Source organism: Pseudophryne corroboree, chromosome 6 (assembly GCF_028390025.1).
Source record: "Pseudophryne corroboree isolate aPseCor3 chromosome 6, aPseCor3.hap2, whole genome shotgun sequence".
In the NCBI taxonomy this organism is placed as follows: Eukaryota; Metazoa; Chordata; class Amphibia; order Anura; family Myobatrachidae; genus Pseudophryne; species Pseudophryne corroboree.
In genome coordinates this window covers 696,628,893-696,650,794 of record NC_086449.1, presented here as the reverse complement: position 1 = coordinate 696,650,794, position 21,902 = coordinate 696,628,893, and the positions used below count along the sequence as shown (strand labels likewise).

The following is a 21,902-nucleotide window of genomic DNA, read 5'->3' as shown; positions in this document are numbered from 1 at the left end:
GGAACACTGGCTGCTGGGACTGCACTGATGCAGACAGAGGGGCCAGGATTTCCTTAAATATGACCGGCCACTCCCTTCTTTGACTAAGAGCTTACTCAGAGGACGTGGGTAGTAGCCCATGCTGGAGGTAACATTACGATACATCACAATCATCTGCTCTTTTAAACAGGCACAAGGGACACGTGTGTGATGTAGTGTCAGGGGCTGGCTGCTATAGCTCATTCATCTGAGAGTTTTGTGTCCTTCCCAGGTCTGCAATGTGGGTAAAGAAGATAAATGTTAGAAGCACTGTCTGCATAAGATGTGACACACTGGCAGCACAGGGGAAACAGTCTTAAGGTTTGTTTGTTTGTTTGTTTGTTTGTTTGTTTGTTTGTTTTTGTTTTTTTTATGTTGCAGATTTTTTTTTTGTTGTGGCACTTAAAACAGTGCTGTAGAAAATAACGGGATCAGGACTATTGGTTGACAGTCAGGTTGATATGGTCGACATGGACAAAATGTTGGCTTATGAAAGGTCGACACTGGAAAATGACAACAGAATCATATGGTCGACATGATAATGGTCGACACGACACACACATGTTTAAAAAAAAAAAATCCATGTTTTTTTTACTTTTTTCTCCCTTGACTATCCATGTCCGCAATCACAACCTTTAGTAGTCTTGGAGTGAGTGAAGACACCGTGCCCTGAAGCGTGGCGAGCGGACATGTTTCACCAATTGCTGGTCCCAGATGCCCAAACTATCCACATTAACCCCGAACTTGACCATTGTGTCAACCATTTAGGGTTACCATCTCATCCTTTAATTCTGGACACATTAATTACGCAGGTTCTGCGGCTTGCTGACTTCAAGACTCCATTTCACCTGGTTTTAATCAGCCACAGAACCTGTGTAATAAATATATGTCCAGAATTAAAGGGATGAGGTGGTAACCCTACAACCATTGTTATGTTGACCTTTTGTCCATGTCAACCTAGTGCCAGTTGACCATATGGGGTCGCCCTAATGAATGTAGATCTATTGCAAGTAGATCTTTTATACCACGCCCGAGATTACCCAGTATGTGGTATACAGATATAGACATTTAGGGGCCTATTTATCAAGCCCTTTTTCATAAAACTGTGCAGAAGCTACAGTGTCGGCATCATTATATGTATCCCAGCTGCTTTATGTAACAACCTCCTAATGCATATGTCACAGAAATCTCCTGGAGAAAGGCTAATTAGCGCTACAGATTGTAGTGCACATGTGTCTCAATGGGGACTGCGGTCTGATCCATATGTAACAAACCCAAAAAGTTTCAGAATTTGGCACCATTGGTTAACTTTAGCCTCTGATGGCATTAACCACTTTATACATACTTTTTTCGATCCTGTCCCACAGCCAGCGCAGTAGAGAGGCTGGCTGGGCCCAGGAACTTTTCAGGGGGTGTGGCCTAATCATGGGAGGCGTGACCATGCACCCTTAGAAAAATAAATACAGAAAAAAAGAGTATTTTAAGCTCCTCCCTGTCCCTGCCTGGCTACACTGCAGCCTAGCACATAGTGTGTACTAGGCTGCAGGCTGATGCATACTGGGCTGAGGAGAAGAGGTGCAGCCAGTGGCATAACTACTGCCCCCGCAGTCCTCGCGGTGGCTTGGGGGCGAGGGGCTGCGGGGGCGCCACTGACTTAGCACAGATTGACATGCGGACGAGCGTCCGCATGTCAATCTGCGGTCTCCTTCCCTCCGCTGCTGTAAGGAGGGACACGGAAGGCACAGCGCGCACCTCTCCCGTGTCCCTCCTAGCTCTCCGGCCAGTCTAATAAAGGAAGTGCCGTTCGTGAGCTCTGATTGGCTCACGAACCGGCACTTCCTTTATTAGACCGGCTGGGGAGCCAGGAGGGACACGGGAGAGGCGCGCGCTGTGCCCTCAATGTCCCTGGGGGGGGGGGGGGGGGAGGGAGAGCAGGCACTGTGGGGGAATATCTGGCACTGGGGGGAGCAGGCACTGAGGGGGCAAATGTGGCACTGTGGGGGAATATCTGGCACTGGGGGGAGCAGGCACTGAGGGGGCATATGTGGCACTGTGGGGGAATATCTGGCACTGGGGGGAGCAGGCACTGAGGGGACATATGTGGCACTGTGGGGGAATCTCTGGCACTGGGGGCATATACCTGGCACTGGGGGGGAATATCTGGCACTGGGGGCATATGTGGCACTGGGAGCACGGCCCTAGCAACAAGCACTACCCCCTAGCAACGAGCATGACACCCAGTGCATGAAACCCCTGGCAACGAGCATGACACCCTGAGCATGAAAATCTCTGGCACCGTGCATGAAACCCCTGGCAACGAGCAGGTAATTTAAAAGTAATTAGAAGCCTTACTGTAGGACTTAATGTGTAATGGGCATTACGGTGTGTGGCATAATGTATCACGGACATTGTGGTGTGTGTCATAATGTGTCAGGCATTACGGTGTGTTGTATACTATATCACGGGCATTGTGGTATGTGGTATAATGTCTCAGGATCATTGCGGTGTGTGTCATACTCTGTCACAGACCTTGTATGTGCTATAATGTATCAGGGGCATTGCAGTGTGTAGCATAATGTATAACGGGCATTGCGATTCCTGTCATAATGTGTCACAGGCATTACGGTGTGTGGCATAATGTGTCGGGGGCATTACGGTGTGTGCATTATTGTGTGTGGCATAATGTCTAAGGGCCATTGCAGTATGTGGCATAATGTATACTGGGCATTACTATAAGGAGGAAAAATGACAAATAATGTAAGGGGCATGAATCAGGATTATTTTTCTTTCCTGTGGTGGCTAACGTCTGGGGTATAAGGTAGTCTTTTCCTGCAATGCCACGCCCCTTTATGTGAAGCCACGCCCATTTCAACGAAGCCACGCCCCGAAGCCGCGCATGTTTGTCCCTTTACTAGTGCCAATTATGGGGGGGGGGGGGCTGAAGAATTTTTTGGCTTGGGGGAGAAAAATTTCTAGTTACGCCACTGGGTGCAGCTGCTGCTGGCAGGTAAGGGGACGGATCTGGGCCCCTCTATCAGAGCTGGACCCGGGTAATTAGTACCCCCCACCCCCTCTTGGTGCCACTGCCCGCAGCTTCTGGCCAGCTGCGGCAACTGACACTGTGCCCATATGCAGTGTCAGAATCTTAGGAGTCATTTGGAAAACATGGAAAAGAAGACTCCTGTGTTGTGCCTGGGCTGTAATTTGCACGGACAACGGTTCTCAGAGCCACTGTCCCTGCAAGTTACCTCTAATGCATACCCCAGGATACCAGCTTAAAATGAAAAAGTTCATCACAATAAATACTGAAAACAATTGTGATACGTCTGTGTTTTTTTAATACATACTGTAGGTCCCTTGTTATTTATAATTCCAAGCTTAATTCCCCCTCACTTTCACTATGCATTTGGGTATTCTAGGGTGTACGCTTCCTGGCATACCGCTACAAGTGATTAATGCTACATTGGCATTTAAGTGAAGGTTGGAAAAGAGAAGTTGCAAACTACATTATATAATTTAATAAATGCACAAATCCTGCAAGTAATTCATGATGATGCATATAATGGGACTCGTAGACATAAAGTAGCCATAGAGCATCCCAGTAACCAGTACACGATACAGTGAGCTTCTCAGTGACAACCATATAATCAGCCTATGCAAGTGACTGTACTTTATACAACTTTCCTCAACTATTGCAGGGACATACACAATACACACCTGAGAGCAGGGTCATCTTAACATAGAGGCACAATGGGCAGCTGCCAGGGCCCCACGATTCTAGGGGCCTTTGAGCAAGGGAACGTTGGGCCGGGTGGCTCATCTGCCCTCCTGGGCTGTTGCCTCCAGAGAGTATGCTGCCCAACCGCTCTGATAGTGAATTACAAACATACAGAGCAGCCAGGCACCCTTCTCTACTTGTCTCCTTGTATGCAGCCAGACAGTGAATGGCTTTCAGCATGGTGATTGATGGATGGCTGGAGCTATCCACCAATCAGAGTGCTGACAGCCGGTCACAGTATGGAAGCATGTATAGAGACAGTGCAGGTGGAGGAGCAGTTTATGATTGTTTTTTGTTATTTTTATTTAATTTTTTACAGTGAATGGTTGGGTAGGGGCCCCAGTACATTGCCTTTCCCAAGTTCTACAATGCTGTCAAGATGGCCCTGCTTGAGATGCCTTAGGTATCTAAATCCATACTGTCAGTTCTGTGTGAGTTTGTGTTCCTGGCTTGGCGTCTGGTGTAGGAGTTGGTGTAGAAGTTGTGTGCAGAAACATAAGTGGTCCGATGAAGTTCCTGCGCATGGGAAGGAACACAAGGAATGCTGAAGGACAGCTCAGGAATCCCAGATACAGGGCACTCTGGATACTGGAGATCTGGGATTGGCACAAGGATAAAATAGGATGCGTAAAACTAGAATAGATATGAGGTTTAGGTCTTGAAGAGTCTTGGACACTGAAAGCCGGGGTATCCTGCAAGTTTGCTGTGCAGGCGCCGGTGGGAGAGATCACAGGAGGAAGCATCCATGGGCAGTGGCCGGTGGAACCCTGGGGATCACCACTGTTAGGGTATGTTAACCGGTTCAGGTTTGGTCTATAAACTCTCTGCAGTCATCAGTCAGAATTCTGTTCCTTTAGCAACCGGTTGGAGATCAGTAAATGAAAAAAGGACACAAGATCATGTGTAACCTTAATCAAATCATAAAATGACCTGCTAGGGGCCGTCATAGCTTTATTATTTATAGCTTAAACAAAATCACGCTTGCCAATACATTTTAGCCAATCAGAATACACCATGTATGTCTTGAAATACATCGATTGTCATACAATGTTCCAAGTGGCAACTAGAACAGCCTTGAAAATGGTTATTGTTTCGTTTATCAGTCTTTCGGACATAAACTCAAAGATTTCTTTCAACATTCTTCTCAATCAGCCTTGGATATATCTGGTGTTGCCTTATCCGCCTTGGATACATTCAATGTTGCATTGTCCTTGTACAAGTCATGCTTTAGAACAAGATATTCAGCAAATATAGTATTCTGACCAGCTCTGCAATATTTTTAAGGACACATGAACCCATTTTGTGATTAACAGTAAATATCTTAATAAATGCGAAAAAGCGTGAATCAATATATTTGCTATACTGCGGAAGCTCCTACACCATCATTTTTCCTCTTTTTGATTCCACTTTTTCTCCCTATTCTACCTACACTAGGCCTGAACTATTCCCTTTCAGTAAACCAGTTGCCTGGACTTATAGCCCAAACCTTGGGGATTACCCTTAACAACAACCAAAGGATAAGCAACTTCATTCTTCTGGCTGGAGAGTCACTGTCAGCTTCTTCGAGTGGGAGGCGTGTAATCAGGTATCACGACCTTTCACCTTAATTTGAGGTAGGCATGGTTAGCAGCACTTGATATGGACCATCATATCTTGGTTCAAAGGTCTTTCTCACATGTCTCTTTAAATAGACCCAATCTCCTGGATTTAGCTTATGCGTAGCTGATCCTTCTGGGTCTGGAATGGAAGAAAACACTCGGCAATGGAGGTTAGTCAATGTTTTACAGACCTCCTGTACATAACCTGTTAAATCACCATGATTATGTTGTAATTGTTGTGGATAATAACAACCTGTTCTTGGAGCTGACCCAAACAATATTTCATATGGAGTCAGTTTACTAGGTCTCATAGGTGTGGTCCTAAAATCGAACAAGACTATAGGTAGGCATTCTGGCCAAGTTCTTTTGGTTTCTGTCATCATTTTCTGTAGTTTTAGCTTAAGGTCAAAGTTCAGATGTTCCCCCTCCCCACTCGCCTGGGGACGGTAATGCACGTGGAAGGCCTGCTGTACCCCCAAATCTTTCATTATATGCTGCATGACTTCTCCTGTGAAATGTGTACCTCTATCTGATTCTATAACCTCAGGTATCCCAAATCTACATACTACTTCTGCTATCAGTTTCTTTGCAGTGGTTTTTGCTGTGGCTTTGCCTACTGGCCATGCTTCGGCCCAGTGACTAAACATGTCCGTTGTTTCTAGTACATATTCATATGGACCGCTTCGTGGCAACTGTATATAGTCGATTTGTAGTCTTTTGAAATGGGTAAGAGGCTTTGGGTATAGTTCCTAGAGGTGTCTTGGTTCTTTGTCCTGGATTGCTGATTCCACAGATCCAGCATCCTGCTACAAAGTTTGTTGCAGCTTTATTGAAGCCTGGAGCTATCCAATGCTCTTGTACTCTATTTACCATGGCTTCCTTTCAATGATGTACTTGTCCATGAGCTACTTGTAACATAGGTGGAAATAGAGCTGCTGGTAGACAGTACTTTAATTCTCTTGACTTCCAAAGTCCATGTTCATCTTCTTCTGCCCCCAATCGTGTCCATTTCTCCTTTTCTCCTTGTGATACTTGTTGTTGAATTTTGATCAACTCCTCTTCACTGGGCATTTGTTTCACATCTTGAGCTACTAAGACTTGCTCAGGTTCTTTTGATTGTAAGGCAATTCTCTTGGCTTCTGCGTCTGCAAATGCATTTCCTTTAGCTTCCATGGTTTGGCTCTTAGTATGTGCTTGTACCTTGATTATGCCAATTCTTTTAGGTAGTTCCATAATCAAACTGGCATGTTTGATGGGTTTTCCATTTGCACATTTGAAGTCCCTACTTTTCCAAATAACAGCGTAAACCTGGTACACCCCCCAAGCATAGCGTGAATCCGTGTAGATGTTAGCTGTCATGTTTCAGCATGTATGCAGGCTCTGGTCATTGCTATGAGTTCTGCTTCTTGTGCTGACATGCTTGGTCCAGAATCTATGGCTTCAGTTTCAGTTGTTACTGCATATCCTATCCTTGGGGATCCATTATCATAATATCTTGATCCATCGACGAACAGGTTCATGTCTGGATTGTCCAGTGGTGTATCTTGGACATTAGGAAGAGGTAAAGTCTCTAATTCCATAAGGGCTAGGCAATCATGTGGAAATGTTTGTGTTGTATTTTCTGCGTCTGTAGCAGCATTTTCCTCCTCATCTAACAATTTACCATCATTACCATTTCCCCCTCTCCTCCCCTCTTTTGAATCGTTGATGGGAAGGAGTGTAGCTGGGTTTAGTACAGTGCATCTTGTGATGGTGACATGGGAGGCGCTTAATAGTGCTACTTCATATTTGGTAAGTCTGGCTGCAGAAAGATGCTTGCTTTTTTCTTGACTTAGTATTTCTGTTACAGCGTGCGGTACTGTTATGCACACCAGTGCCTGCAGGAAAGTACTGGTGTCAGAACTGTTATGCACTCCAGTGCATGCAGGAATGTACTGGTGTTTGAACTGTTATGCAAAACAAATGGACTCACAGACAGACTGGGGAATATGACATAACGTACACAGAAGGTGATAGGGTAACAAAATACACACAAAGTGAACAGAGAAGCCCAGAGGCTAAGGAACTGGGTATCTCCCTTGTATTAGAACTGCTCAGATGGGAAAAGCAAGATGTTGTCTTTTAATACGTAGAGAACCCGAAATGCTGTTGCTAAGGGCAACAGCAAAACCCTAAAGGGTTACCAACGGGTGTGGCAGTAAACTCCTTGGTCAGAGATGGAATGATAGACACAAGGAGAGTCTCCACAATCCTAATTCTCACTTGCAGTGCACAGGTTCAGCTTACTGCCACTAAACTGACCCCTGACACCTAGCACAGTGAGACAGGATTAGACAGGCAAGTCTTAGAATACAGCCGCAAACTTGCTAAGTTCACAGAGTAGTAACAGAACCCCAGCAAGCTAAACGACTGACTCCAGTCTTACTGCTAGGTCTGGATTGGCAGAGTGTAATACCAAATCCCCAGGCCTATTTGCAGTAAGCAACAAACAAATACAAAGCTACACAGTACTGGCTAACTTTCAGGAACTGACTAACCAACAAAGATTCAGCAGCATCTGCTTACCCTGAGAAGAGGCCTTATAAAGCAGGTGCTGTCCACGCCCCACTCAGACCTCACAGACTGTGAGCACAAAAACCAGCACCGGATCCCCTGCCGTGCACAGAGCCTATAACCACTGCACAGCAAAAGACCCGAACCGGAGTATCAGCTGCGCTCAGGTTACTCCGCTAGCACTTGTCTCCCGGTTGCCATGACGACGTGGCAGCACAGGGCAGGAGACCCTAACAGTACCCCCCCTCTGACGAGGGGTCAAAGAACCCCTACCACCGGGTTTATCGGGGAACTGCGAGAAGAAAGAGAGTATCAGTCTGGGGGCATGAAGATCACAACTGCGCACCCACGACCGCTCCTCCGGGCCATACCCCTTCCAGTGCACCAAAAATGACAGCCGACCCCGAACCACCTTGGAGTCAAGAATCCTTTCAACAACAAACTCCCTCTGGCCACGTATCAGAAGAGGGGAAGGTCTTCCACTGGAAGAAGGATTACTAATCGCCCGTTTTAAAAGGGAACAATGAAATGTTTGATACCCAAAGAATGGGGCAGATCTAACTGAAATGCCACCGGATTGATAACCCTGGTGATCTTATAAGGGCCGATGAACCGGGGGCCTAACTTATGAGATGGCTGTCTCAACTTCAAATTCTTGGTAGACAACCAGACGAAGTCTCCTAATTTGAAGCTGCAGGGTCTTTTCCGCTTATCAAAAACCCTTTTGGTCACTAATGACACAGACACAAGGGCTTTCTTCACTTTCCGCCAAATACCTCTAAGGACCGAAACCACAGAGGAACCACCAGGCGTGGAGTCCAGGGGGTCAAAAGAATTGGCCTTAGGATGATGCCCATACACACAAAGGAAGGGAGAGATCCCTGTAGCAGAGTGAGCCGCGTTGTTATAGGCAAACTCCGCCATGGACAGATGAGCAACCCAGTCAGTCTGACACTTGGAGACATAACACCTGAGGAACTGCTCCAAGGACTGGTTCACCCTTTCAGTCTGCCCATTAGACTGCGGATGGTAGCCTGACGACAAGCTGACAGAAATCTGGAGATCGGAACAAAATGCCCTCCAGAATTTGGCCACAAACTGGGATCCGCGGTCAGAGACCACATCAAGTGGCAACCCGTGGAGACGCACAACATGCAGCATAAATAATTCAGACAGGCGTCTGGCCGATGGCAGCCCAACCAGTGGAACGAAGTGCGCCATCTTCGAAAACCTGTCAACGACAACCCAGATGGCTGTCATCCCCGAGGATTTGGGCAAGTCCACCACAAAATCCATTGAAATGTGGGTCCATGGCTTAGATGGGATAGAGAGTGGATGTAATGGGCCAACAGGAACCCCTCTAGGAGTCTTATTTCGGGCACAGATGTCACATGCCCGAACCCACTGATCCACATCCTTAGCCACCGAGGGCCACCACACCGCCCTAGATAGCAACTCCCGAGTTCTGGCAATACCCGGGTGACCTGCCGACTTCTTGGCATGGAATTCCAGGAACACTCGCTGTCTTAACCTAGGAGGCACAAACAAAAGACCTACCGGAAGGTCTGGAGGAGCCTGCTCCTGTGCTCTAAGGACTAATGATAAGAGGTCCTGGGTAATGCCCACTTTAATACATGATGGGGAAACAATGGGCAACGGCTCCTCGGTGGTCTCCTGGATTGGAGCAAAACTCTGCGAGAGCGCATCAGCCTTGATGTTTTTTGACCCAGGGCGATATGTTATCAAAAAATTAAAGCGAGCAAAAAACAAAGCCCATCGTGCCTGCCTGGCATTGAGACGCTTCGCTGACTCTAAATATGCCAGATTCTTATGGTCAGTGAGAATTGAGACCACAAACTTAGCCCCCTCAAGCCAGTGTCTCCACTCCTCGAGTGCATCCTTAATAGCCAACAATTCCCGGTTACCCACGTCATAATTCATCTCGGCAGGCGAAAATTTACGGGAAAAGTAAGCACAGGGATGAAGGCGATTATCAGACACTCCCATCTGAGAAAGCACTGCCCCAATACCCATCTCAGAGGCATCCACCTCCACCACAAAAGGACGCTCTGGATCTGGGTGTCGCAGCACCTTGGCCGAAACAAATGCCCTTTTGAGACGGGCAAAAGCCGCTTTAGCCTCACAAGACCAGTGAGCAACATCCGCCCCTTTCTTAGTGAGTGCCACCAAGGGCGCCACTATAGACGAAAATCCAGCGATAAATCGTCTATAAAAATTTGCAAAGCCCAGGAAACGCTGAAGCGCCTTCAAACTAGTGGGCTGCACCCAATCCAGGACTGCCTGTACCTTGGAACCCTCCATTTGGGAACCTTCTGGGGAGATAATATATCCTAGAAATGCGATTTGCTGAACTTCAAATTCGCACTTCTCCAGCTTCGCCCCAAGCCGGTGGTCTCTGAGTTTCTGGAGGACTAAGCGTACATGCTTCCGATGTTCCTCCAGGGAATGGGAGAAGATTAGGATGTCATCTAAGTATACAACTAAGAGTCTATCCAAATATTCCCTGAGCACATCATTCATGAAATCCTGGAAGACTGCCGGGGCATTACAGAGCCCAAAAGGCATCACCAAATATTCATAATGCCCTGAGTGGGTATTAAAGGCAGTCTTCCATTCATCCCCCTCTCTTATTCGGATTAGATTGTACGCACCGCGTAGGTCAATCTTAGAAAAAATGGTGGCAGTACGAAGCTGGTCAAACAAGACCGAAATGAGAGGCAGTGGGTATGAGTTTTTAATCGTGATACGGTTCAATTCCCTGAAGTCGATGCAGGGTCGCAACGAACCGTCCTTTTTACCCACGAAGAAGAACCCCGACCCAACTGGAGACTGTGAAGGTCTGATAAATCCCTTAGCCAAGTTCTCCTGAATGTACTCTGCCATAGCCTGAGTCTCAGGACGTGACAGGGAGTACAACCTGCTCTTGGGAAGCTTAGCATTTGGCAACAAATCAATGGCACAGTCATAGGGGCGATGGGGAGGTAGTACCTCTGCAACTTTTTTGGAGAACACGTCCGCAAAATCTGCATAACACCCTGGCAATCCTGGCAAACTTAGCTGCGAGAGCCTGACTGGAAGGCTCAAGCAACTCCTGAAACAATCAGTACCCCAACTAAGAATCTCCCCAGAGACCCAGTCAAATTGAGGATTGTGGGCCCTTAACCAGGGTAACCCCAACACCAATGGGGCAAAAGTACAGACAGTCACATAAAAGGACAATTTTTCAGAGTGTGTGGCTCCAATAAACAAAGAAATCTGGCTAGTGCAAGAGGTAATTTTACCTTGGGATAATGGTTCCCTGTTTAACCCACAAATCTCAATTTCCGATGCCAAGGGTACTAAGGGAACAGAGTGTTTCAGGGCGAATTGGCGGTCCATAAAAACCCCGTCGGCCCCACTGTCCACAAAGGCCTCAGTCTTGACAGTTTGACCGAGGATCTTCAAGGTCACCGGAATGATAAAAGTCTTCTTGGGAAATTCTGACTTCTGGCCTGACAGGATATTTCCCATCACCCTCAGGCCCTGAAGTTTTCTGGCTTTTCTGGGCATGATACTACCACATGACCTTTATTCCCACAGTACAAACACAACCCCTGCTGTCTCCTCCGCGTCTTCTCACGCGAGGAGAGGCGGGTAGCCCCAATCTGCATAGGCTCCTCAGAAAATTCCTCAGAGTCTGAGGTTCCCTTGGGAAGGAAGGAAATCTCAGTCTCCCTTTCAAGCCTACGCTCTCTCAGCCGTCTATCCACCCGGATGGATAACTGCATGAGCTGATCCAAGCTATTAGGCAAGGGATATTGTACCAGTTGGTCCTTTATCTGGTTAGAAAGACCTCTTCGGTACTGGTGTCTCAGGGCTGGGTCATTCCACTGGGTATCATGGGCCAACCTCCGAAACTCTGTACAGTAAACCTCAACTGGCCTTCGCCCTTGCTTAAGGATCGAAATCTGAGCCTCGGCTGAGGCCGTCTTGTCAGGGTCATCATACAACATGCCCAGTGCCGTAAAAAAAAGCATCAACACTTTTAAGCGACGGACAGTCAGGCTGCAACCCATATGCCCAGACCTGTGGGTCTCCTTTTAGCAAGGAAATCACTATGCCCACCCACTGAATCTCCGACCCAGAAGACTGAGGCCTAAGCCGGAAGTATAGCTGGCAGCTCTCCTTGAAACAAAAGAACTGCGAGCGATCTCCAGAAAAACGATCCGGGAGATTTACTTTCGGCTCCTTAACCCCTGCAGGTGCTGCTGCTGCGGGAGCTCCGCCAGCAGCCTGGGAGGTGTGCATTTTAATGGACAAATCATTAAATTGTCGAGTCAGGACCTGCACCTGATCGACCACCTGTTGCAACGTATTTTGAGGGGTATGCTCCATATTCCCACAAAATTTCAACAGGAGTATTAGGCTGCTGAATATGTTATGCACACCAGTGCCTGCAGGAAAGTACTGGTGTCAGAACTGTTATGCACTCCAGTGCCTGCAGGAATGTACTGGTGTTTGAACTGTTATGCAAAACAAATGGACTCACAGACAGACTGGGGAATATGACATAACGTACACAGAAGGTGATAGGGTAACAAAATACACACAAAGTGAACAGAGAAGCCCAGAGGCTAAGGAACTGGGTATCTCCCTTGTATTAGAACTGCTCAGATGGGAAAAGCAAGATGTTGTCTTTTAATACGTAGAGAACCCGAAATGCTGTTGCTAAGGGCAACAGCAAAACCCTAAAGGGTTACCAACGGGTGTGGCAGTAAACTCCTTGGTCAGAGATGGAATGATAGACACAAGGAGAGTCTCCACAATCCTAATTCTCACTTGCAGTGCACAGGTTCAGCTTACTGCCACTAAACTGACCCCTGACACCTAGCACAGTGAGACAGGATTAGACAGGCAAGTCTTAGAATACAGCCGCAAACTTGCTAAGTTCACAGAGTAGTAACAGAACCCCAGCAAGCTAAACGACTGACTCCAGTCTTACTGCTAGGTCTGGATTGGCAGAGTGTAATACCAAATCCCCAGGCCTATTTGCAGTAAGCAACAAACAAATACAAAGCTACACAGTACTGGCTAACTTTCAGGAACTGACTAACCAACAAAGATTCAGCAGCATCTGCTTACCCTGAGAAGAGGCCTTATAAAGCAGTTGCTGTCCACGCCCCACTCAGACCTCACAGACTGTGAGCACAAAAACCAGCACCGGATCCCCTGCCGTGCACAGAGCCTATAACCACTGCACAGCAAAAGACCCGAACCGGAGTATCAGCTGCGCTCAGGTTACTCCGCTAGCACTTGTCTCCCGGTTGCCATGACGACGTGGCAGCACAGGGCAGGAGACCCTAACAGGTACTTGTATACACAGTGGATGATCAAGCACAAGGTCTGTCACCTTTTCCCTCAGTATTGCTGCTGCCGCCACTGCTCGGACACAGGATGGTGCTCCTCTGATAATCGGATCCAGCTGGGCTGAATAGTATGCCACTGGTCTTTGTTTTGGTCCGTATTTCTGGGTGAGCACCCCTAAAGAATGCCCTCTGTTTTCATGGCAGAATAGGTTAAAAGGCTTTTTGTAATCAGGCAATCCCAATGCTGGGGCTGTTATTATGGCTTGCTTTTGTTTTCTTACTGCTTCTTCAATGGTGTCCCTGTTTTTGCTGACGCCTCCTTTTTTGTTAATTCATATAGGGGATGCATCAGTAATGAGGCTGAGGGTATCCATTCTCTGCAATAACCAATAAGGCCCAGGAAAGCTCTGATTTCTTTTAATGTTCTTGGGGTTTTTGCTTGAGTTATTGCTTTTGTTCTTTCATCAGTAAGATGCCTTGTTCCTTGGGATATGCAGTGTCCTAAAAAGATAACCTTTTTTTGTACTAGCTGTAGTTTGTTTTTTGACACTCTGCAATCTTCTTCTGCCAAAAAGATGAGTAGTGATGCTGTTTCCTTTTTGCACTTCTCTTCTGTCTGTGCAGCAATAAGCAGATCATCGACATATTGAACTAACTGGGTGTCTGTAAAGTGCGGTCTCCATTTCTGCAGGATTAATGCCATTGCCTCTAAGAAATCTGATGGACTGGTTGCTCCCCCTTGGGGTAATCGTGTCCAACAATATTGTTTACCTTCGTGAGTGAATGTTAGAAACTTCTGGCTTTCCCATTCATCAGTAGATAATCTGTTTTTCCCTCCTTTTGAATCTTGAGATTCAACACCTTTATTGATTAATGCTAGAAAAGGGTTGCTGAGTTGAGGGTAATACATCTTCTGATGGTTACTTGTCGCACTTTGGCAGTGCTACTTCATACATGGTCAGCCTTGCCACTGACAGGTGTTTGGTTCTTGCTTGTTGAAGCTTCTCTGTACCTGCATGTGGACCCTGGATAATAAGTTCATGATTCAGCACTATGCCTGTGCTCTTGTCCTCTTCTAGGACTACTGATTCAGCACTGTGTCTGTGCTCTTATACTCTTCTAGGACTGTTGCTGATATCACTGCTCTGATGCCGGTAGGTGCTCTTTGATTACTGCTGTCAAGCTTGCTTGAGTTGTAGGCCACTGGTCTTCACCTCAGTCCATAATTTTGCATAAGGACTTCTATGTATGGCCTCCTTCTTTAATAGTCAGGTAGTTATAGGGCTTGAAATGAGGCAACTGCTGTTTCCAATTGTTCAATAGCTTAATTCATCTGTTGCTGTATGTAGGATGCGGACCCTCCTCCCTTTCAGTGTTGTCATACAATGCTTGCATGTAGACTGGTGCTAGCCCAAGGAATGATCATCTGACTTGCTTGACACTAGTTGGCATCTTAGCTTGCAGTATAAATCTTTTCCTTTTCACTTTTGTTAGATGTCGGGTACCTTGAGTGTCCTAGGAAGATTAACTCTTGCTTGACTAGCTGCAATTTCTCCTTCTGAGGCTCTGCAGTCTTGTTCTTCCAGAAACTTCACTAAGGACACTGCCCCTTCTTGGTACTTCTTTTAGTAGTGGTGGCAATCAGCAGTTCATTCACATCCTGTATTTAGCTGTGTGTTTTGTGGATAAATCACTTGGTGATATAGCCCCTCCACAGGGCTATCCTGGTCCAGTAGTATTGCTTACTTTCTTCTACAACTGGTACTGCGGGAATGAGTCAATACTGAACTTCTGTTCTAACTTGCTTCTAAATGGCTTTTTTGTTCTTTCCTTTGATAAGTTGCTAGAAAGTTAAACTTCTGCTGGTGTGTACTGTATTCTCCTTGGATAAGCTTTAGTACATTGTGCTTCAGCAAAGTCACTGGACATGTACTCCGAGGTTAAGAACTGGGCTGGTATTGGTGACTGTAGTTCTTGCATCTCCTGTCCTTTTAAGAATTTCTGATATCATCAGTTCTTGTGGTATCTCCCTCTGCTGTCTTCTGCGTGTGCTGGCTCCAGTATTCATTAGGCACAAACTTATTTCTCCAGTGGGCAAGGTGACTGTTAATCATACCTTCTGCTGTTTCCTCTGGAGACATTATGTTCACTGGGGAGTACCTGAAGAAGCTTGTACTTCATATTGGCAGAAGAAGCATCATTAATTTGTCTTCTGGGACTTTTTCTGTCTTGTTCCTTATTATTTGCTTTAAACCCCGGAGCTTCTGTTGCTTTAAATCATGGCATTATCTCTGTAATCTTGCCATGTAGTACTGACCACTTGTCAGATGTCTTTCTTTATCCTTCTTAAATCAGACTTCCTTTAGTCTCCAAACTTTCATGCGACCTTCATATTGTTTCTCAACTTTTCTTTTTCCAATCACCTCTCTTTATGATTCATTCATTATTCTTCATTCTTTGTCCTTTCTTTACTTGCATATTCTTTCTCACTGCTGCTGGCATGTCATCTTCTTAGTCCAAGTCCACCCAGGCTGGTGTTCAACATAATGATGTTCATGCTGGGAGTTGTTGTTCCTCTTTGTCTTACTTTTCCTGTGAGAGATAGACTTGTATAGCAGCTTGTATTTCAGGTTACATCTTTGCTTTCTTGCAGGGGTAGGGCTTAACCTCCCAATCCAGTCGTTGCAATGGCCTGATCTGTAAGTAAACGTAGAGGAATCTGTTTGTGCATAAAAACAGCTCTTGGAACCCTTGTGTCTCCTGTGGGTAAAGTCACTTTTATCGAACTGCCAGTGGTGACTGAGTACACTGTTGCCGACACAGGAGTTGCACACCCTCATATTCTATCATCTTGTGTGTCGTATAGTGACTTTATCATAGTAAGTTCTGATGGACTCAGTCTCTTCCTGTTTCAAATCTGGGGCTGTTGGTGCAGTGAGTGTCTGTGCATGAGCATGGCGGTTCATGTGATGAAATCCAGTTTCCACAATTTGGGCAATGTTCATATCCTTCTGAAACGCAAAACTGACATACCGGACACAATCTTTCTGGAAAATATGTCAGTTTATTCTGTACATTATGCACCTGGGCATGAAAAGCTGTAGAGGCTGTGTCTTGATCCCTTGCTTCTCCTCTCCGCCTGATTTGCACCCTTTCGTCTATAGTTCCTGATTGTGGACTATTGTTTACTGGACTCATAGCTTGATTCCAGGTGTCCACCACTCGTTTAAACATGAGGGGAACTTTAGGTGGCCAGTTTCTTTGCTTTGATCTTGTTGAGGTTTCTTGTGATAAAGTATCAGGACACTGGGGCATACTCTGTACACATAGCTCAGGTAAATCATTCGGGTTTTCAACCACAGATCCTTCCAAGATAGGGCTGATTATTCGCCACTCTTTTCCTGGTTCATCTCTTTTCAATTTCACTGTTAGTGAGCTTGCAGGTGATTCAATTCTGTTCATACTAGGGGTACCTGGGTGTGCATGCATGTCTGGGTATAGGGGTGGGGTATAGTGTGGAGGTGCTGTTGCTGGACTAGGTCTCAGTGGTCATTAATTCACTTGGTACCTCTTGCTGCTTTAAAATTGTTCGGCTTGCTCCCGAGTCTATAATGCATTGATATTGGTGACCTGTTGGCAGTACAAGGGTCACTTGATCATTTTCTTGTTCAGATGGTGTTTTGGCAGGGAGGTACCTCGGGAAGCCACTTCTTCATGCTTTAGGTTTTTCTTGCTGGTTTTCACACCATTCCTTGTATTTTTTTGCAATTCTTCTTGAAATGTCCTTCTTGCTTGCAGAAATAACACTTTCTGTCATCTTGCTTGGTTCCTTCTTTTGAGTTCCTTCCTGTGGCCCCTTGCGTTGGGCTTCTGATTTTCCACTTGCTTTGTTCCTGGACAACGTGAACTGTTACCTTCGGTATGGCATTCTTTTCTTTGGCTTTTCTTATTTTTTCATTTTCTCTTTCTTGTGCTACAGTGATCCAGATGGATACTTGATCTCTACAATTATGCTTAATTATCCAACTCTTGTTACAGGAGGCAAATTTTTCCCATTTCTCTAAGTCTAGTGTCCCTTCTGACGGAAAACCTGCTCTTTTGAAAATTTTACTTATTCCTTTCAAAGCTTTCCTCCCCTCCCTGTTACTAACAATATCCACGGGCTTGTCGGGCCCTGACATCTTTACAGACCGCGCTCCCATGCCTGGGTGAACGTGCGCGGAACCCCTCCTTATGTGGTATTTTAGTAACTCCTTATGAGGGACTTAAAATCTCCTTGTGAGACGCTGACTCTGAAGAATCTTTTCTATCCTTGTACCTAAAGAGCTCCTTAAATCCGTCTGTGGACAAATGACTGGGGTTGTAGTGTTGCCCCTTCCTCCCTGTATTGGTGGAAAATCTATTAGTACTGCTCCCCAAGTGAGACCTGCATAATAGATTATTTCTTCTGGATCACTGAGATGCGTCCCTAATATTATTGTTAAGTTACTCCAAGGGTCTATCCCCCTGCCTATATAGACTCCTGCTTGTACCAGTACCCCTGTTGTTCCGTGTGTTCTTGGTAAACTCCCCACTATTCTTGGAATATGTTCACCTTGTGTCTCTTTCAGACAGTAGCTGTTCTTTATTACTGACCCAATCCTACCCCTTAACTGTCTTACATAGGGACATACAATATATACAGTACAATGTGTGCAGGAGAATCTAGTTACTGACACTGGTTTCATTATTCAGCAGACACCCCGACTCCCCCCCACCTTTTCAAAAGCATATTGACAGAGTACATACAACAGTGCAAGGATACAAAAACAAGGATAATAGTAAATGCTATATCTGTTATCTGTGTGCACGGCAGCTGTTTGAGGCTGCACGGGCAAATGGGTCTTAGACCTGGGATTATGTGGTTCCTAGGCCAACAGGTTATGATATTAGACCAATCATTCTCAATGTAATGTTCCAACAATTCCCTTTTTCAAAATGACAACCTATTGTACAATAAAATTCATCATCATTTTCCACATAACCAAATGAGACTTCAGTGCTTGTAATTGCCACCAATCTCGGTGCTACAGACCCTTTGTATTTTCTTAACACAACAACACAGGTACAAGATTTGCATACACCTCTTTGGTTATTTCTCAATTCAAACTGTTAATCAGCATTAAAATACACATTGGCCATACGCCACCTTTTAAAAAATTTAACATTTTTCTGAATATTTGATTAATTCCCCCTGTACACTTGTGACAAATTAGCTGAAGATATTTACCCACAATTCAACAATATAACATACAATATATATTTTACCTTAAAAAAAAAATTTCTTCTGACTGATACTGGGCTCTTTAAGATATTCTCTGATCTTCTCGACTGGATTTTCTCAGATGCATTCAAGAAACGCTGAGCCAAGTGAGCAGGTAGAAATCTACACATTAAATCTCACTTACCGGTTTTTGTTATCAGCGGTTCCTGAAAGATCAGAGGATTTGTTGCCAGTGGAGGAGATGCTGGAATATCCCCGGACGATGCTCCCAAATGTTAGGGTATGTTAACCTGTTCAGGTTTGGTCTATAAACTCTCTGCAGTCATCAGTCAGAATTCTGTTCCTTTAGCAACCGGTTGAAGATCAGTAAATGAAAAAAGGACACAAGATCATGTGTAACCTTAATCAAATCATAAAATGACTTGCTAGGGGCCGTCATAGCTTTATTATTTATAGCTTAAACAAAATCATGCTTGCCAATACATTTTAGCCAATCAGAATACACCATGTATGTCTTGAAATACATCGATTGTCATACAATGTTCCAAGTGGCAACTAGAACAGCCTTGAAAATGGTTATTGTTTCGTTTATCAGTCTTTCGGACATAAACTCAAAAGATTTCTTTCAACATTCTTCTCAATCAGCCTTGGATATATCTGGTGTTGCCTTGTCCGCCTTGGATACATTCAATGTTGCATTGTCCTTGTACAAGTCATGCTTTAGAACAAGATATTCAGCAAATATAGTATTCTGACCATCTCTGCAATATTTTTAAGGACACATGAACCCATTTTGTGATTAACAGTAAATATCTTAATAAATGCGAAAAAGCGTGAATCAATATATTTGCTATACTGCGGAAGCTCCTACACCATCACCACAACAACTGAGTGCTCAATGTCTGAAAGGGTAAGTAACGAGGTCTAGGCCGGGAGCAGCTCTGAACTGTGACACATAAATATTTTCTCAACTGTAGCACCAACCTTTTCTTTCCACTACATTGGACCAGTTTGCAAGAATGGCAGGTGGTTACTGAGGTCTTGATTCTGAGTCTTGATGCTGCATGACTGCTTTAGTGTCTTGCCATAACTACGTTCATGACTATATGTTAATGCTAGTATATACCCTTCCTCTGGTGTACAAGCGTGCGTCAGAATGTGCGAGGACTGAGATGCCCACAATGAGTGTCTTCAGACGCTATAATACTTTTGGTGCGTCTTTAGATGCTACCATCAGTCACATGATTGAAACTTTCACCAACCCTATGGTGGGAACAGATTATTCATCTGAGTACAGCCTCCAACGTGAGCGCATCTTGTCTGTGCAACCTCTTTAGCGACACACCTGTGACACTCCCATACGACGGACCATTATCCTGTGTCTGATTAACCACCTCCCACGTGTCTCAATTGCTCCTGTACCTCTGTGCGTACACACAGTGTAATGCATGCACCATACAAGTTATTATGGTTTTTCACACATGTGCAGGAGCAAATAACTTCTCAACTCCATTTATATCAGCATTGCATGCAACTCAGAATCATGGCCTGAGACTCATGCTCAATAGCTAGGGTATGGTTTACCTGCCTCTTTTTAACTTCTTCCTCCTCCTCCTCCTATGATATGCTTTATTAGGGATGGCCATCGGTGGTTTAACCATACCATCGATGATCAACATTGATGGTGACATTGGTGATTAACATTGATGACATGAGACCATTGATGGCGACCCCTTTATGGTATACATCCATCGATGGCCATTCCTGCTGGGGAGCACAGTGGGCCATGGCATAGGTGCCTACCTTGCTGCACCCTCCTCTGGGAGGTGTCAGCGTGGTAGGCTAATGGGGGCATGGCCAGTGGCAATGTGGACAAACTGGGGGTGTGGTTGGTGGGGGAAAGTGGGCAGAACGGGGGTGTGGCATCATTATTGCATCATCATAGTCCTACCCCCCCCCCCCCCCCCCCCCCACACACACACACACACACACACACACACACACACACACACACTAGACAGTGCTAAGAATACGCTAACCCTAATACGAAAATAGGAAGGAAGGATAAAAGGAAAGAAACAGCAGCTGGGTTATAGAAGGATGAACAATGACGAGAGAGGGAAACAGGAAGAAGATGTAATCATACAGCAGAGGCTGGAAACATCTTGTTGCCGTCTTTATACACTAGGTTTAACCTTCCTTCAGTCTAATAATGTAGTCATCATTTCTTTTCTGTGTTGCCAGAGTATAGATCAGATCAGATGTTCGATTGGAGAACCAGTGTCTTCAGCCTTCGCTGCACTTGGAGTTCTTTCTAATGTGGATGCCTCTCTTCTTCTTTGGGCACTTGTGTCTTCTAGGACTGGTGCCAACTGTTTTCCGCTGCCCTGCATGACGCAAGGTAATGACCTGTGAAAAGAGGCTGCCCGTGTGTTACTTTGCCATCCTGCTGTTTCACTATGATTACATGTAAATAAAGTACCTGAAATAAATGTGATAAAAAATAAAATGTATTCAATACAAGTAGCTTTCATTGTAATATATTAAAATTGTCAATTACATAACAAAAATGACACTAATCTGTAACATCTAATAAAACAATTCCAAGTAATTAGTTTAAAATATAAAAAATAGATACCATGTCAATATTTCTATACTAAACCTCTAAAATGATATGAATATAACTAACTTATGGGTTACCACACATACACACGTCAATTAATATAGCACTCTATTTTATTTTATTGTCTGTTTATAGTAATAACTGCTTTAATTCTATTCATATCATTTTAGAGATTTCGTATAGAAATATTGGCATGGTATCTATTTTTATATTTTAAACTAATTGCTTGGAATTGTTTTATTAGATAAAATACTACAAACAAACAATACAATAAAGTAGAGTGGTATAGTAATTGACGTGTGTGTGTGTGTGTGTGTGTGTGTGTGTGTGTGTGTGTGTGTGTGTGTGTGTGTGTGTGTGTGTGTGTGTGTGTGTGTGTGTGTGTGTGTGTGTGTGTGGTAACCCATAAGTTAGTATCGTAATTTGCAGTGTACTGTTACTGCACAAAGGGTATGTAGTTAATTGCCCCCATGGCCCTATGTAAGAGTGGGGGTGTGAAGAAGGTGTATTCTCTGTTGACATCTGCTGTGCATCTCGCTCTCGCCCCACTGACCTAAGTTGAGATCTTATTACAGGTTTCACCAACTACAGTCCTCAAGGATCCTTAACAGTGCATGCAGTGCAAGGACCCTTAACAGTTTACAGATCTCCTCAGTATCACAAGTAAAATAGTTATTACCACCTGCAGATTGTTTAAAATGTG

At 45.0% G+C, this 21,902-nt stretch overlaps 1 long non-coding RNA gene across 1 annotated transcript; it reads left to right on the top strand.

Annotated features, from left to right (window-relative positions):
* The first annotated feature begins 39 nt into the window (after window positions 1-39).
* On the top strand, window positions 40-21,069 carry LOC134933254 (uncharacterized). The gene is made up of 3 exons (XR_010179657.1): window positions 40-127; window positions 251-339; window positions 20,821-21,069. It is a non-coding gene; the product is annotated as an uncharacterized LOC134933254 (long non-coding RNA).
* Window positions 21,070-21,902: the final 833 nt, after the last annotated feature.